The 17,433-nt window shown below is 37.9% G+C and overlaps 1 long non-coding RNA gene across 2 annotated transcripts in view; it reads left to right on the top strand.

The window, feature by feature from the left end:
• The window catches only part of LOC106730199, a 32,205-nt gene that overhangs the window by 5,628 nt on the left and 9,144 nt on the right, over positions 1 to 17,433 (top strand). For both annotated transcript variants that reach the window (XR_004312398.1, XR_001366637.2), the window contains exons 2-3: positions 7,823 to 7,977; positions 11,936 to 12,129. This is a non-coding gene — a long non-coding RNA (uncharacterized LOC106730199). The remainder of the gene's footprint in view (positions 1 to 7,822; positions 7,978 to 11,935; positions 12,130 to 17,433) is intronic.

The raw sequence follows: 17,433 nt of genomic DNA on the forward strand, positions 1-17,433 counted from the left end.
GATCTTTACTGAAATTGATCATGTATTGAAAACCAAACCCTGTAAGCTTCCTGGTACAAAGTATCAACAACATTTGGATGACTGTCCTAAGTTATTAAGCAAGTATTTCTTCAGCTCCCACTGTGTGCCAAGCAAAATTTGAATCAAGAGAATTCTGTAACCAATGTATCAACCTATTGTATATTTTTACAGAGGTGCTGATTCTGCCCTCATGGAGGATAGTTCAGGAATGGTTCATAGGAGGGGTTCAAGGAAAGCAGAGAAGTCCTAAAATGGTAGTTGTGCAGCAGAGTAGCAGCCCAGATTAAAACTGGGAGATGAAGGGCTGCAGAAGGATGGTCCCAGAGAGAAAAAAGATTGGAGGGATTAGATACAGTACCTATATGATGGAGCTTTCATTTAAAAAGTAAGAACTATTACAAAGAACAAAAGAAAGACAGTGACACTCTTAACAAAAACAAAATACTGAGCACGTAATGAAATAAAATCATAATGTATACCTTCATAGGCGGATAACAAAATTTAGTCATAATAAACACGATTTTTTTTAAGATTGTGTCCACCAAGTTTTCTTCCTAGAAAAATTACTATTTTCCCTTTGTAACTAACAGTTTGTGGGAATATGCTTTGAGACTATGTAAATGTGTTGTTCCTCTTTAACTTTTTTCCACTAGTTTTAGCATCCTTTGGTGAGTCTCGCCTGAAACTGTTATTGCTGTGATGGTTGCAAAATGATGTTTTTCTTATCCATCATTTCTCCTATATTTATTAGTTGGCATTATTCTGTAAGGAGGAGTTTTCCTTTATTTCCCGTTTATTTATTCATTGATATATTTATTTCTGGCAGCATAGACTCGTAGATTTTTATTTTACTCAGTAGATTATAATTCACTGTTACCATTATTTATTTCAGTGCTCTATTTTGTCCAAGACTTGGTCAATGGAAGCACCTTTAGGCTGGCTCCTATGTTCTTTTTCCCCCTGACATTTTAATTTTTTTAATTTCAAATACAGCATAGAATTTTACGGTGAACACCTACATACCCACCACTGAGATTCTAACGTTAACATTTTACTATCACACATACCTATCTTTGTCACACACCTGTCTATCTGATCATCTCTCAACCCATCCGTCCATTAATCTACCTTACTTTTTTGGATCCATTTCACAGTACATTGCAAACATCAGAAAGGAATGGTAAAATAAGTAAATAAAGTAAAACTTGATTGGTGAATAGATGAGAGTCAAAAGACAATATTTGAAGGTTATCAACAAATGTCATTTAAAGCTACCAAATCAAATAGCAGAAGGAAGGAGAAAGGGGACCAAATAATGGAGAAAAAAGCATTACTATAGAAGTAACCATTGAAACAAAAATACAAACTTGCTTAAAACCAAAAGAAAATTTAAAATAGCAAACAGACCACAGGGAGAAACATAAAAGAAAAACAATACATTCAACAAATATAGCACAGAATATGACAAAATTGAGATCAAACATAACAGTGGTAATAAATGTAATTGGGTTTAAATCAACAACTGACAGAAAAAGACTTTCAGATGGAATCAGAAAAGAAAACTCAAATGGATAGATTATAAAATTGGCCATAAATTATTCTTCTCCTTTCATGTATGACTTTGCAATGTGATATTGTAGATCTTCCCATCAAGGGTTGGAGTCTGTTTCTCGACCCCTTAAGTCTGGATTGATGTGAATTGCTTGGGCCAGTGGGGCATTAGCAGTTGTGATGCAAGCAGACACTTCAGCCATCAGGGCTTGTGCCCTCTTGCTGCACTTGAAACCCTGTGACCTTCCTGTGTGCAGTCTAGCCTTCTGGATTATGAAAGACACACAGCCCCGTCATCCCCCTAGCCCTAGCCAACAGCCTGCTCATTGTCAGACAGGCAGTAGTCTAATTAGGCTATTTTAAATCATTCAGCCACCAGCCAACCCTCAGATGATGTCAGATACATGAGCAAGCCCATCAGAGTTTAGCTGAGTCAGCCTAGACCACAAATGCTCAGCCAACCCACAGAATCATGAGTTAAATAAATGGCTTTTACTTTAAGCCACAAAGTTTTGTTACAGTTTGTTATGCAATAAAGGCTAACTGCTACACCACGTGGCAAATACGAGCAACACACCTAAAACAAAGTGATTCATAAAGGATAAATAGAAAGAAATAGACAAAGATATACCAGGCAAATGGGAAAAATAAAAATGCAGAGGTTATAATCTTAATGTCAGACAATTCAAGCCAAAAGGTTTAAATATGATTGAGGACACTTCATAATGCTAAAGGATAACATTCTCCAGAAAAAAAAAAATAACTAAAGCTGCAATTACAGGTTTTTAATATCTTTTAGGTACCTCAAAATATCTGTGTATGAACACAGCAACCACCATCAGAAAAAAGAAACTAACAAGTTTAAATTTCCAAGTAATAATCTCCAATCTGGCCAAATATTTGAGTAGCTAAGAGAATTAAAAGGAATATCACTCACGGATGATTCAAAGAAGATATATTTGGAAGCAAGATAGGTTGGTTAAGTCTGCCCCGAATTATGTGTAATCCTAACCTCATTGTGAGAGGTATGGCCTTGCAGATTATAGGGCAGATGAGAAAGTACGTATTTTCCACCTCATTGTTAGGCTATATTCTCTATGAAAAGTTATATTTGTCTTTGGGAGATGGTGATTCAACAGCCACCTGCAGCACCTTTCATTTAAAAAAACCAAAAAACAAAAAAACCCCTCTGATCTGCAGCCCCCAGTACCAGTGAGTTCTTTCTTGTACTTTGTGAGATCTGGATAGTCAAAGTTCCCCACCCTAACTTGGAGTGCGAGTGGACTCCACTGCCCTTACCCACCACACCTTCCCCCAGGATATTTGTCCAACCCAGTGGTTCTCAACTTCGGGTAATTTTGCCCCCAAGGGACATTAAGCAATGTCTGGAGACAGTTTTGGTTGTCACAACTTGGGGATGAGGGCCTCCTTCTGGAATATAGTGGGCAGAGGCCAGGGGTGTTAGCTACAATACACAAGACAGTCCCCCACAACAAAAATGTATTCTGCCCAAAATGTCAATAGTAGAGGGTGAGATTCACTGGTGAGAAGCATGCGGTTGGCCCTCCATATCCGCGGATTCTGCATCTATGGAATCAACCAACAGCGAATGGAAGATATTTGGGGGAAAAAAATTCCAGAAAGTTCCGAAAAGCAAAACTTGAATTACTGTGATGGCAACTTTTCACATAGCATTTACATTGTATTAGGTATTATAAATAATCTAGAGGTGACTTAAAGTATATGGGAGGATGTGCATCGGTTTTATGTAAATACTACACCATTTTATATAAGGGACTTGAACATATGTGGATTTTGTTCTGGAACCAGCCCTCCATGAATACCAAAGGAAGATGAAGAGGGAGGATATAGCTCAGTGGGTAGAGCACATGCTTAGCATGCACGAGGTCATGGGTTCAATCCCCAGTACCTCCCTTAAGTTAAAAAATTATAATAATAACTAACAAATAAACCTAATTACCTCCGCGCCCCCCAAAAAGGAAGACAATACTGATAGACATTGAGGACTTCCTATCTCCTGTATACCTTCACCCATTCGCCCTTCTCTAAGTATCCTCAGCCTCAGCGTGGTGTATTCACCTCTCTCTTTGTCCTTTCTTTTTTTCCCCTTGTCCTTTGTCTTAAGCCTTAGTGTGGCTTAAGATGGGGCTCAGGCCACAGATCATTAGTCTAATCCCAACCTCGAGCCCCTGTAATTCAGAAAAAAATATGCCCCAATCCTGGCTATTGAGATAGGAAAGAGATTTGCCAGAGATCTCAGAGAAGGAAATGCCTTTGCCCTTTTGAGAGAATTTCTGAAAGGGACCTTTTTTTCCCTAGATGTGGATGAGAAACATATTTCTGTGTGTCAGAGTTTATTCTTGTGCACAATAGAAATGAACTGTGGATAGTTTAAGGAGAAAAAGAATTTATTAAAGGATACCAGGGAGTTCACAGAATCTCTGGGAAAGCCAGAGAATTACAGGGCACATAGCAGAATATATGCTGTTACTCCAGAGAAAACACCACTGTTTTCCCACTAAGCGCAACTTCCCCACTGGGCACAACTACCCCGCTGGGCACAACTACCCTCCTTGCAAAGAGTGCTGGGTGCTTGGGGCTTCCACCTAAACCTCTGCAACTGCTGCCTCAGGAGGTGGTACTGGCACCCCTGTCTGAAGAGTCATTGCATGGTTCTTGCATCTTCACATACCAAGAACTATTTGAACATATTGGAAGAGCTACAAGAGAGGCTGGGAAACTTTCTGAATTCCACATTGGTGCAATAAGAATTCATAAGATGGAGAACTCCCTCCCTCCACCCCAGGAAAGATTTCAAAGGTGCCATGCAGCCATTAAGAATGCATATGTCCACTATACTGTATGTGTATATATGTATGTGTGTGTGTATTTTATATATATATATATGAAGTTGTTGACAAGGGAGAAGTCAGAGAGGAAAGCTAGAAAGAAACTGAGTTGACGATGATATCACTGAGATGCTGAATCAAACCAGAGCTGAAGCCCACCTTGTCTCTGGGATCTAGGTCCATGTTCTAGGAAATCCCCATTGTTGTTTGAACCTGTTTAAATTGGATTTTCTGTTACCTACAAATAAATGCATCCAAAATAGTATGTAAACAAAAAATAATTGGAAGACATTCCTAAATTTTTACCGATGAAATTACTGGATTACAGAGTATGTGCATTTTAAATTTGGATATGTGTTACTATATGTAAATTACTTTCCAGAATTTTACATTAATGCTTATCTCCACTAACAGTTTGTGAGAGTTTCTTCACACCATCACTAACACTAAATTTTATCCTATTTTTTAATATTTATTAACCTGTTAGATGAAAACTAGCATCTCATTATGCTTTTAATCTTTATATTTAATATGTAAAATAAAAATCTAAGTTTTTTTTTCTGTTAGCTATTTATTTTTATCCTTTGGTCAGTTTTCTGTTGGATTACTCATCTTTTTCTTTTTTCACTTACAAGTATTCTTTGTTTAAGAAAATCATTCTTTTCTTACATTTTGCATTACTATTTTGTCATTTGTCTTTTGGTATGTGTACATATTTTTAACATCCAAATTAAACTGATGTGTGTACGGCCATACCACCCTGAATGTACCTAATCTCAGAAGCTAAGTAGAGTTGGACCCAATTAGTACATGGATGGGAATATCTGGTGCTTAGGCTTTAATAATATACATATAAAACAGGTGTACACAGTACATCGTATGTACTGTATGTTTGTGTCCTTCCGGTAGGCTTAGGAAGAGAGTCCAAAGGCTTAATCTTGCTTGTAACTGGCTTCAAGAGTGAAAGATGGATGAATTCATTGAAGTTGTAAAAATACAAAATCAACAGATAAAAATCAGTTGCATTTCTATACACTAACAATGAATTATGGGTAAAGGAAACAGTTCCATTTACAATAGCATCAAAAATACTCAAAAAATAAATTTAATAAAGGAGATGAAATATCTGTACACAAAAAACTATAAAACATTGATTAAAGAAACTTAGGAAGACAAATAAATGGAAAGATAGTTGATGTTCATGGGTTGGAAGAAATAGTATTGTTGAAATGTCCATACTGCCCAAAGTGAGCTACAGATTCAATGCAGTCCCTATCAAAATTTGAAGGGCATTTTCCACAGAAATAGAAAATCCTAAAACTTGTGTGGAACCACAAAAGATCCTGAGTAGCCAAGCAGTCTTGAGAAAGAAGAACAAAGCTGGAACTATAACACTTTCCTAATTTCAAACTCTGTTGCAAAGCTATAGTAATTAAAATAATATTGGCGTAAAAACAGACACAGATCAGTGGAACAGAATAGAGCCCAGAAATAAACCCATGCGTGTATGGTCAATTAATCTATGACAAAGGAGCCAAGAATATACAATAGAGAAAAAAAGTCTCTTCAATAGATGATGTTGGGAAAACTGTGTGTCCACATGCAAAAGAATGAAACCGAATACCTGTCCTATGCTATACACAAATATGAACTCAAAATGGATTAACATCTTAAGTGTAAGACGTGAAACTGTAGAACTGCTAAAGTAAAACACAGGGAGTAACCTCCTTAACCTTGGTCTTACAACGATTTTTTGAATTTAAAACCAAAAGCAAAGGCAAAAAAGCAAATAAAATTAAGTGGGGCTACACCAAACTGAAAACTTCTGCATAGTAAAGGAAAACATCAACAAAATGAAAAGCCAGCCTATGGAGTGGGAGAAAATATTTGCAAACTACTTATCCAATAAAGGGTTAATATCCAAAATATTTAAAGAGCTCATATAACTCAATAGCATAAAAACAAAAACAGTTTAAAAATGGGCAAAGGACATCAGTAGACATTTTTCTAAAGAAGACATACAATGGCCAACAGGGACCTGAAAATATGCTCACTCATCTTCAGGGAAATGCAAATCAAAACCACCTCAAAACCATCTCAAAAAATGAGATACCACCTCACAGCAGTTAGAATGGACATTATCCAAAAGCTGAGAGATAAAGGCTGGTGAGGATGTGAACACAAAAGAACTTGTACGCTGTTGATGGGAATGTAAACTTGTACAGACACATTGGAAAACAATGTGGAAGTTCCTCAAGAAATTGAAAATGGAACTACCATCTGATTCAGCAATCCTACTTCTGGGGATATATTCACAGCAGTTGAAATAATCATCTCAAAGAGGTATCTGCCCTCCCATGTCTGTTGCAGAATTATTCACAATAATCAAGGCACAGAAACAACCTAAGTGTCTGCTGATGGATGAATAGATAAAGAAAATGTTCTATAAAATATATATTGATAACATTTTATTATGTATAATATATAATAGCCATAAGAAAGAATGTAATCCTGCCACTTGCTCCAACATAGATGAAAATGAAAGGCATTATGCTAAGTGAAATAAGCCGGAGAAAGACAAATACTGCATGGTACCACTTACATGTGGAATCTAAAAAATTTAAAAAGAAAAAAAAAAAAGGAGTTGAGCTCAGAAACAGAGAACAGAAAGGTGATTTCCAGGGAAGGTGGGGCGAAAGGGAGGTAAAGGGCACAACCTTTTAATTGTAAGGTAAATAAAGCCTCATATCATGTAATAACCTTTAATAAAAAAAATATGAAAACAAATATATGTTGTATATGCATGAATGGGACATTGTGTTGTACACCAGAAATTGACACATTGTAATTGACTGTTCTTCAATTTAAAAAAAGGTAAATAAGGCTTGAGGAGCTAATGTGCATCATGGTGACTGTAGTTAATAATGCACTATTGTATGATTGAAATTTGCCAAGGGGAGGGTGGGAACGGACAGACTGGGATTTCAAAATGTAGAATAGATAAACAAGATTATAATGTTTAGCACAGGGAAATATATACAAGATTATGGTAGCTCACAGCAAAAAAAAGGTGACAATGAATATATGTATGTTCATGTATAACTGAAAAATTGTGCTCTACACTGGAATTTGACACAACATTGAAAAATGACTATAACTCAATTTAAAAAATGGTAAAAAAAAAAAAAAAAAAGAAAAGAAATTTGCCTAGAGAGTGGAACTTAGGTGTTCATACCAAAAAAAAAAAAAGCGGGTGAGGATGTGGGAATGAATATATTGATTAACTTGATAGTGGGAAACTTTTCACAATGTGTCTGTATATCGAATCAACACATTGTACACTTTAAAAAGTTACAATTTTATTTGTCATTATATTTCAGTAAAGCTGGAGCAAATGAAAAATGAGAGATGGAAAATGGAAAGCTGGAATTCCCACAGACCCCTGTCTTTCCTACCTCTGCCCCACAAGGTGTCACTATTGAGACACAGAAGAGCTGCTGTGTCAAGACCGGTCACAAGATGGCGCTATTAAAACGTGAGTGCCCTGGTAGTTGGCAGTTACACTCAGGGCTCTTTTTCCGGGGACACACCTGTGAAGCTAGAGGGACACTTATAAGGGGTGAGCTGGAAACCTGTCCTCCCAGCCAGCAATGTGAAGCCCAGTTAAGCAGCCCGGGCTCCCCTCTCCTTTGGTGAATTTCTCCTGGGTAAGCCCTGGTGTCTTTTGCTGCAGTCTCAGGTCAGGGGCACTTCAGTGCATCAGAGACGATATATTTAACACTGATCCTCCCAAGGAAAGTGGTCAGGATCTCAATAACCTCCTTCCAAGAAGACCCGTTAGTCTTTGGGAAAAATATTTTTTCAAATATTTTTATTTATTATTTTTATTGTCATATTGTTTTAGGGTGGGGTTTTTTTTTGGCAGGAGAGTCGGTAATTAGGTTTATTTATTTTTAATGAAGGTACTGAGGATTGAACCCAGGACCTTGTGCATGCTAACCATGTGCTTTACCACTTGAGCTATACCCTCCCCCTCTGTCTTTAGGAAAATTGACTTTCTCCCATCAACTTTCCCACTCCTACCAAAGGACACATGAGAAGCGCAGCATTGACGACTCCTAGAATGTCCCAGCAACACCCCCCCTTGCTTGCCAGCATCTACCTGATTAAAAGGAATCCCCCTCCCAAAACAAAGGGTTCCTGGAGGATGTAGACTAACAGAGATGCAGCTGACAACTTTAAATGGTAGTTTCTGTGCTAACAAACGTCCTCCAGGTCCATCCATGTTGTCAAAAATGGCAGGATTTCCTTCTTTTTTATGGCTGAGTAACATTCCACTGTATACACAAGAATGTGGGCATCTTTGTGGGGGAACATTATTCTGTCTACTACACCGTAACAAAAATGCCACAGACTGGGTGGCTTCAACAACGGACATTTACTCCTCATGGTTCTGAAACCTGAAAAGTTCAAAAGTCCAAGGACCCAGCAGATTCTGTTTTTGGTGAGGACCCTCTTCCTAGTTTTCAGAAAGCCGTATTCTCATTGAATCCTCACATGGTGGAGGGCAGCAAGGGAAGACACTCGTGTCTTTTCTTATAAGGGCACGCATCCTATCCCAAGGGCTCTGCTTCACGGCATAAACACCTTCAAAAAGCCCCAGCTCCAAATACCATCACACTGGAGATTAGGGCTTCAACATACGAATTTTGGGGAAAATGCAAGCATATAAATGTATAGTCCATAACACCTGACTGCCATCATTTATAAATCAATACTTCAATAAAAATTAAAAGAGAATAAAAAAACAGCTGCACAGAATATTTAATTAACACTTTTTAAAGCACTAATAAGCTCACAAATATCACAAGATACTGAGGCAGGATACAGGAGAGGATGGAATGGAAGGTGGGCATAGTATTAAGGTCATTTACTCCCTGGGCGTTTACCACTCTAAAGGGGTGGCTGAGTTTTCATGCTTTTGAAAGCCTCCCACTCCCACAAATCAGAGTTTAGAGCCCACTGAGGGTGGGTACCCTGTAAACGATCTGTTTTGGATTAGGATCTCAAAGGGCCACACCCTAGAAGCAAGAGTAAATTGACAGTAAACCAGCCTTCACAGAGATTGTCACCAGCTTTGAATCATGGGGTAGACCCAAAATCTAGAGCTTTGAAATTAGATTAAAGTGATCTGAGGTTACTGGTGGTCCCAGGAGCCTGGCGGAAGCAAATGCAAATTCCCGCTGGAGGGAGATAAGTCCTGAGTCGACTTATTTCTGTAACTGATTTTTGAAATATGTTGTTCAACACACAGTCAAATATGACTAGACACTTGAGGAGTCAAGGTAACATGAACAAGAGCCAGTAGAAGTAACTGACATCAGTCGCAACCCTGGAGGCCTCCAAATTCTGGAATTACCAAACACAAATAGCAAAACAAGCGCACTTCCTATGCTAAAGGACACAAAAGCCACGTTTGAGAATTGCAACAGGAAACCGGAAACTATAAAAAGTGGCATACCGTATTTATAAAAGGACCAAATAGAATTTGACAGCAGAAGAATACTATAAACCAAATTTAAGATAAGTGAAGTTTACAAGATGAACTGGAAGATATGTTAAAAACCTAATCATAAAACACTACAATACTCTGCTGGGAGTTACATTTGCGTGTATATAGTAACATAAACACTGAATAATGACTTGACCAAATATTGTAACTGTATTTAGAAGATGAAGGACAGTAGGAGAGGGAATGGCACTGTAAGAGAATAAATTTACATCTACCATAATACGAAGTTGCTAGATCGTATCTAAAGGAAGCATGTGCATATTATTTACAAATAGGTAGAGATAGGTAGAGACAGCTAAGAAGTAAACATTAATTGCTTCTAGAGAAGAAGAATGAAGAAATTAGGGAGGGATGGAAAAGGAGAAATGCTGTATTTTGTCATAAGCTTTTTCAGTACTAAAAAGGAAAAACTCAGTTGTTGGGTTTTTTCCTATGTAGGGAACAACCCAATTCTTCCCCACTGTCTTTCTTTCCTGTGTGTCTCCTCTACCGACATAGAGAACACTTCACTTCTGACACTTATGGTCACCAAATGTGTGGGGGGTTTTCGCTACAACAACAAGCTGGATGTCCTACAACTTACATCTAACACTGTCTACCTAGGGGTAGTGTCAGATCCCCCAGATGTGGGGCTCAGTCCCATAAGACTGCTCCTCTGCCCCCCAGTGCACTTCAGATGCCAGGGGCAAGACTGGGTTGTCACTTGTGCTTCTGACCAAGCAGCTGGAGTTTAGAGGTTCCAATGACCACCCCGCCTTGTGTTCGATCAATTTTCTAGAGCGACTCACAGAACTCAGGGAAACACTTTTCCCAGTTTATTACGGGAATGATAAAGGGTACAGATGAACAGCCAGATGAAGAGATAGATATTTAGGGTGAGGTCTGGGAGAATCCTGAGCACAGGAGCTTCTGTACCCTTGGATTTGGGACGTCTCACCCTCCACGTGCGCATGTGTTCACCAACCCGGAAGCTCTCCAAACCCCATACTGTCAGGATTCTTTGCTTCCTCACGTAGACATAATCAATTTGTAATAATTAGCTATGTCCTCCTCTCTGGAGGATGAGGGGTAAAGGTGAAGATTCCAAGCTTCTAATCCTGGTGACCAGCCCCCAGTCAAGAGCCATCCAGCAGCCAACGCACAGTCACCTCAATAGAACAAAAGATGCCCCTAGGGCTCTTATCCCTTAGGAATTTGCAAGGCAGTAGGACCCCTGGAGTAGGACCCCGGTTTGTTTGATTCTCTTAACAGTGTTTTAGGAGCCCTGTGTCAGGACGGGGTCAAAGACAAATATTAAAACAAGAGATACTCCTAGCGTTCTTATCACTTAGGAAATTTCAAGGGTTTTAGGAGCCCTGTGTCAGAAGAATTGGGGGCAGAGACCAACGTATATATATCTATATATTTTTTTCCATCCTCTCACAAGTTTCTTATAGAAATGTGTATCTGTTACCTCAATAAAATAAAAACTAATTTAAAATATAAAAAATTTTAAAAACCAGGACTGGAAGAGATCATGAGGTGGACAGAGAAAAAAGGAGCTCTCAAACCTGAGGCAGGGTCCCTCCAGTGTTTGGAGCTCAGAAAGATGTTGAAGAGGAGACAGAAGGAGCCACCAGAACCACAGGGGCAGAACCATAATAAAGGGGTGGACCGGAGACCAAGGGGAGGGAATATTTCAAAAAGGAGGGAATGGCCAAGCATGCCAATTGCTGTTAGAATGAAAGTTGATCTTTGCAGAGAGGGTATAGCCCACTGGTTGAGTGCATGCCTAGCATGCACGAGATCCTGGCTTTGGTCACCAGTGTCTCCATTAAACCTAAATAAATAAATAAACCTAATTACCTTACCCTCCCCCCAAAAAAACTTAAAAAAAAAAAAAAGAAGAAAGGAAATTGATCATTGAATTTGATATCATCAGGGGCAGTTCTGGTGGTGTGAAAGCCCAAGCTAAGGAGTCCATGCGGATGGAAAGTGAAAATGGCAGAAAATGAAGAGGATGGGTGTTTGCATGTCAGCAGGGAGTTGCTTGCATCTAAGTGTGAGCCTCTGTGTACGGTTTCCAGTGAAAATATTTGACCATTGACGGGAATGACCTATGATGGTACAGGACAGGTATGTGATTTATGTACATATATTCCTAAAATAAACTCTCTTGAGTAAGACAGCATTAATTTTTTAATACGGTCCTGGATTTATTTTGCCAAATTTTAAGATTTTTGCATCTTTGTATAGTACAGGTTTGAAAGAGTAAGGCATTTTCCCAAGAAAATTGGAAAGCTATTTATTATCTTCCATCAAAAGACACAAAAAGGTGTTGCATTATCACACATTAAATTGGTTAGGCCAAGTGAAGAAACACAGCCGAGAGAATAAAACAGACCTGGGTCCCACTCCAGCTCTTTCCAAGAAGTGAAATAAGTAAAGCTGTTTAACACTGGGCAACTTTAAACCTCAGTTTCCTTTTCTGTAAAATGGTATTAACATTTTAATGATACTTCTAACTCATATTGTTGTTGAGGATTAAATAAGATAATTTATGTGAAGTGTTCAGCATGGCACCTAAACATAGCTGAATGTTTAGCAAGGCCAAAGAATGTAGTTACTATCATTAATGATTAATTAATGATTTTTTCTTTAATTTTTTTCAGTTTCTTCTGCTAGTTATTGACCCCTAATGTTTTCTACTTCTTCTTAAGTTAATTTCTGCAGAGAGGTCTTTGATTTTCTCCTCAGGTTGGGATATTTTGGTTTTATTATCAGACTGGGAATTTTGAACTCACTTATAAGCAGCAGGCCAGAAGCTAGCAGAGAGGGAGAGAATGAAGCCAAAGGAATGAAAGGGGTAATGATGAACCAGAGTCCACAGGGAGATGGGAGAGACAATGCCAAGCACATACTTCCACACGTCGAGCAAAAAGGCACATCTGCTGAGGCTGGCAGTAAGGGGTGGATTGGTGCTGATGGGGTAAATATGGAGGAAGGAAGGAAAGATGGAGGAGGAGGAGTCTCGTGTTAAATGAATTAATTATTCAACAAAAAGTCTTTAAATTACATTTTATGGTCTCAAACACTGTGGAAAAAATGTTTTTATTTCTCTAAACTACGTTAGTATCACAGCATAGGATTGTATTTCAAAGTATTTACTTGTGATTGATGTAAAAAAACTAAAATATGGGCCCTTCCTAGAGGAAGTAATGTGGGACAATGTACAGAAGACTGTACAACACATTGAGAGAAAGTAAAAGCCAAATTCACAAGCAAATACCAAAGCATTTCAGCAACGCACGTTATCTTCCGTTGTATAGAAAGGACAGAAGTTCTTTATAGAAATGGAATCACAAAATACATACTATGGTCATGCTATATTTATTAAATAGACAATTTTACTCACAAAAGCACTTACAGAGTAGACACTGGTTGCTTTATATAAAGTGCTCAGAGTAGGAAAACTAAAAAAGTAAGAGAAAACTTATTAATTCATATGGGTATGTCATGGTTAAGATGAGCACTTGTGAGGTTTCCTGATGCATAGATTACCAAGCATCAAAAGGTCACATCTGCTATGTTAAAAAAAAAAAAAAAGAAGAAGAAGGAAAAAAAAGAAGAAGAAAAAGAAAAAGCAAAGGACATCAGTGTATTAGCTAAATGTTAGCTGGGGAATATTTCTTGTTATGTATAAAGTATATTGGGTCATATGTTACATATAAGAGTATCTTTATGTGAACAACAAGTTTCTACTGTATAACATAGGGAACTATATTCAGTATCTTATAGTAACTTATGGTGAAAAAGAATATGAAAACAAATATTTGTATGTTCCTATATGACTGAAGCATTGTGCTGTACACCAGAAATTGACACAACATTGTAAACTGACTATACACCAATAAAAATATTTTTGAAAGGGTATCTTTATCAACTAAATGTTAACTAGTGGGTAATTACTTGCTCTCTATGTAAGCTTAAGTTCTCACCAGTTTTACAATTATCCATGGTAAACAAGATGAGCAATTAATGAGTGGAAGGAATAGATAAAAGATGGAGGAATTTTGAATAACTGAGAAGACCAACCCCTTTCTTTTCACTTAAGAGTAGGACTTTTTTTTTAAGCCCAAATTATAAGTATCTGTTCAGTCTGCTTGTTTTCCATATGTAGTGGTCGCTTAAATGACATTCAACACATATCAAACCTAAAAACTAATTTTAGAAAAATGTCCTGTCATGGAAGGATAATGGAAATCATTTTCTATGTAATGGGAAAAGTACAGGATAAGGAGACACATTCTAGCTCAATTACCTACTATTTGGATGACTTTAAACAAATTAAATTGTCCAAGCCTCAGTTTCCTCAGCTCAAGTTTAGGCATCATACTTTCCTCACAAGATTATTGTAAGGACTTAATAAATGATAGCTATTATTAAGAGAAGAAAACTGATTCTTAAATTTTGAAAAATTGGAAATCAATTTCCTTAAATTTTCTTTTTTGATATTCTTTCATATTTACTAGTAACTGTTTTAAGAATCTTCTTAAAATTTGTTAAGCCAGGCTCCATCTATTACAATTTCTAAAATCTTCAGGTAATTTTTCCTATAAAGTTGACGTATTTAACTTCACTATATATTTCCTATATGTTGATTATTGTAGGAAAAATCATTTTTTCATGGTATCTTTAGCAATAAGAGCTAAATTACTTTTTAAAAGCTAGATAGTTTGCTAAACTAATTTTGTGATATACAATTATAATTTTTTATTTCTATTGTTGCAAATCATTTTGATCCATTAAACCCCATTTTAAAGCCTCAAATGGATTAACTCTGGCCTCATACCATATTTAGGTAACTACTTCTGCATAACAAATTACCCCAAAATGTAGTGGCTTAAAATAATGAACTTTGATTATATTATAGTTCCTGTGGGTAGCCAGGCAGAGCACAATGTTTTTTTATGACCAAGCCTTGGAAGTCACATACCATTACAGATCAATCCTGATACAATATGGGAGGGGGTGCTACAAAAAATTTGGGGAGAACTGGAGGTGAGCATCACTGGAGGGCCATCTTGGAAGCTTGCTACCCCCCACACATACAGGAGTAAATATTCTGAAGAGAAGCTTTTACCAGTGAAACTACTTCTAAAGGCAGAGTATTTAGCTTATACATAAAGAGGCTCAACAATTTATTGAATGGATAAAGATTCATTCTTACAACCGAAAGAGAAAACAATTAAGCAAAGAAATCCATGCCTTTTTTGTTTGAGCTTGGATGTAGATTGAGTATCTTGTGCAGTTTGGCCACTTGTGTCTTTTAGATGGTGGTCAGCAGAAGTGAGGAAGATGGTTACACAACTGGTCACCTAGGACAATGAGGATACAGTTGATCACTACAGGTTTCCACAGTGAAGAGAGTCAAAATGAGGATATGGCAGGGAGTCTTGGCACTTGGTAGCTTGGGTCTCAGGGTACATTAATCAAGGAAAATGGTCTTTGGAGGACACTAGGAACATCACAGTCAAGAGATAATGCCTGAAAATATACAACCACCAGCATATCATTTCCTCCTTATGAATGTCTTTCTAGTCGTAATATATCCATGGTCAGGATATCATCAAGATTTCAACAGAAACATCCCATTTTCCTTTCTACAACCGTAGTCCTCATTTGTAGGAAGCTGAGGGAGCCCATCCCAAACCTCAGACGTCTGAACATAACATTTATTGCAAAGAGCATCTCAAGCTAAAGCCAGTCAGCCTGTAGAGGTCCCAGAAAAGAGGTTTCCTGAAAGCCTCCATCTTGAGAATAATGCCGATAGTTCTCATCTATCCACAAATGGTGCTCAATGGATATTTTTAGATGAATAAATAAAAGAATGAATGCAAGTGCCCACATGTGAATTGAAGTTTTTAAAATATTTGGTGGAAGACTGAGGCAACCAAAGATAATGTACTGTGGACTTACCCAGTGTATCAGCATCATGCCATCCCATCCAGACCCAAGCTTCCCACTGCTGTGCCCTCACTCTGTGATGGAGATGGATATCTTGAGAAAAAGCACCAAGTTCCTCTGAAAAGCTGGGGGAGGCTGGCACAACATTCCTTCTTTTGAATTCTACCCCTAAAACAATACAGTTTGTTCATGAATGCCTACTGACTGTGAAATGGTGTCTCCTAAGTGACTTAGTATCTACCAACTCCAGTAGCAATGAAGAATAATTGCTAACCACTCTAAGCAAAGGGCTATCTTGCCTGTCTCATCCCCTGCTGGCATACAGCAGACACTCAGCAAAAATGTTCTGCCAGCTGTTTTTATCTGGTCTGCCAGTACAACCTCTATAACCAGTTAACCAGAATGTAAACCGGGCCATAAAGTGCTTAAATCTTTTGAAAGAGATATAGCATTGCTTATGTGAAAAGGAGACAAAAGCATAAACCAAACTAGGAAGGTAGACTTGATAAGAAACTGATTTAAGAAGAAGAATCAAACTAACTAATGACAAGCCAGTTGCAATTATGAATGAAGCTTATAGCCAAAGAGGTTATGGAGTTAGGACAGAGATGTGGTTCAACCAGTTGCAGTAGCTTTGAAGTCAACCATTTCAACCTGGCCCCAGGTAAAATTGCGAAACTGGCTTGGTCTGTCTGTGTGGTCCCTAGACCTTCCCCTCTCCTTCAGCACTTTTTCTAGGCTAACAATCTCCTCAGGTTTTCTCCTCTCTTCCCCTAACTATTTTTTTTTTAACATTACAAGGTAAGTACATGGTAGCTCCACCATAGAAATAGCTTCAAAAGTCCCTCAAGTCCATGTATTGCAATAGCCTCAGGGCAAATTTCCCAGGGTGTAAACAGTGAATTTATTAGCAATCAGTTGAAATAAAATCCATTATTTTTCCTAGAAGAAAGGGCTGGAACTCCTGGCCTTTAGTTCCTACTCTTTTCCAGAAGTGTGCTTTTTGAAAGCTCAGCTTCCTCCTCAAGTAGTATAGTTAGACAGAACTTAACATGGATAGGTTAGGGGAGGCAGTGCAAAGACGTATAACTCTTTAAAATGTTCAGTGATTACAAAAGCCCTTGAATTCAGGGATTATTCAACATGTTATCAAAGCTCCTGAACAACATTTACTGAGACAACAAGATAGTCTGATGCAAATGGAATTGGATATTTCTTTGGGAAATTTACTCAGAATCTTTTGTTCTTTCATGATTCAATCTGCCCTTTTTAGAACTGTGAGTCACCATGATTCTCATTCTGACCAATATTTTTTGGCTTCATGGCTTGGGGGAAAATGAGTATTGCATTCTGAATCCAGCACATTGTATCTAGCCTACCTAGTCTTAACTATTGAAAGAACGTATTGAAAGCTTGATAAATTGCTATTACAGCATGACCCAAGATACCCTCTTCTGGATCTGACCTCTGGAA

Source organism: Camelus ferus, chromosome 17, assembly GCF_009834535.1.
Source record: "Camelus ferus isolate YT-003-E chromosome 17, BCGSAC_Cfer_1.0, whole genome shotgun sequence".
In the NCBI taxonomy this organism is placed as follows: domain Eukaryota; kingdom Metazoa; phylum Chordata; class Mammalia; order Artiodactyla; family Camelidae; genus Camelus; species Camelus ferus.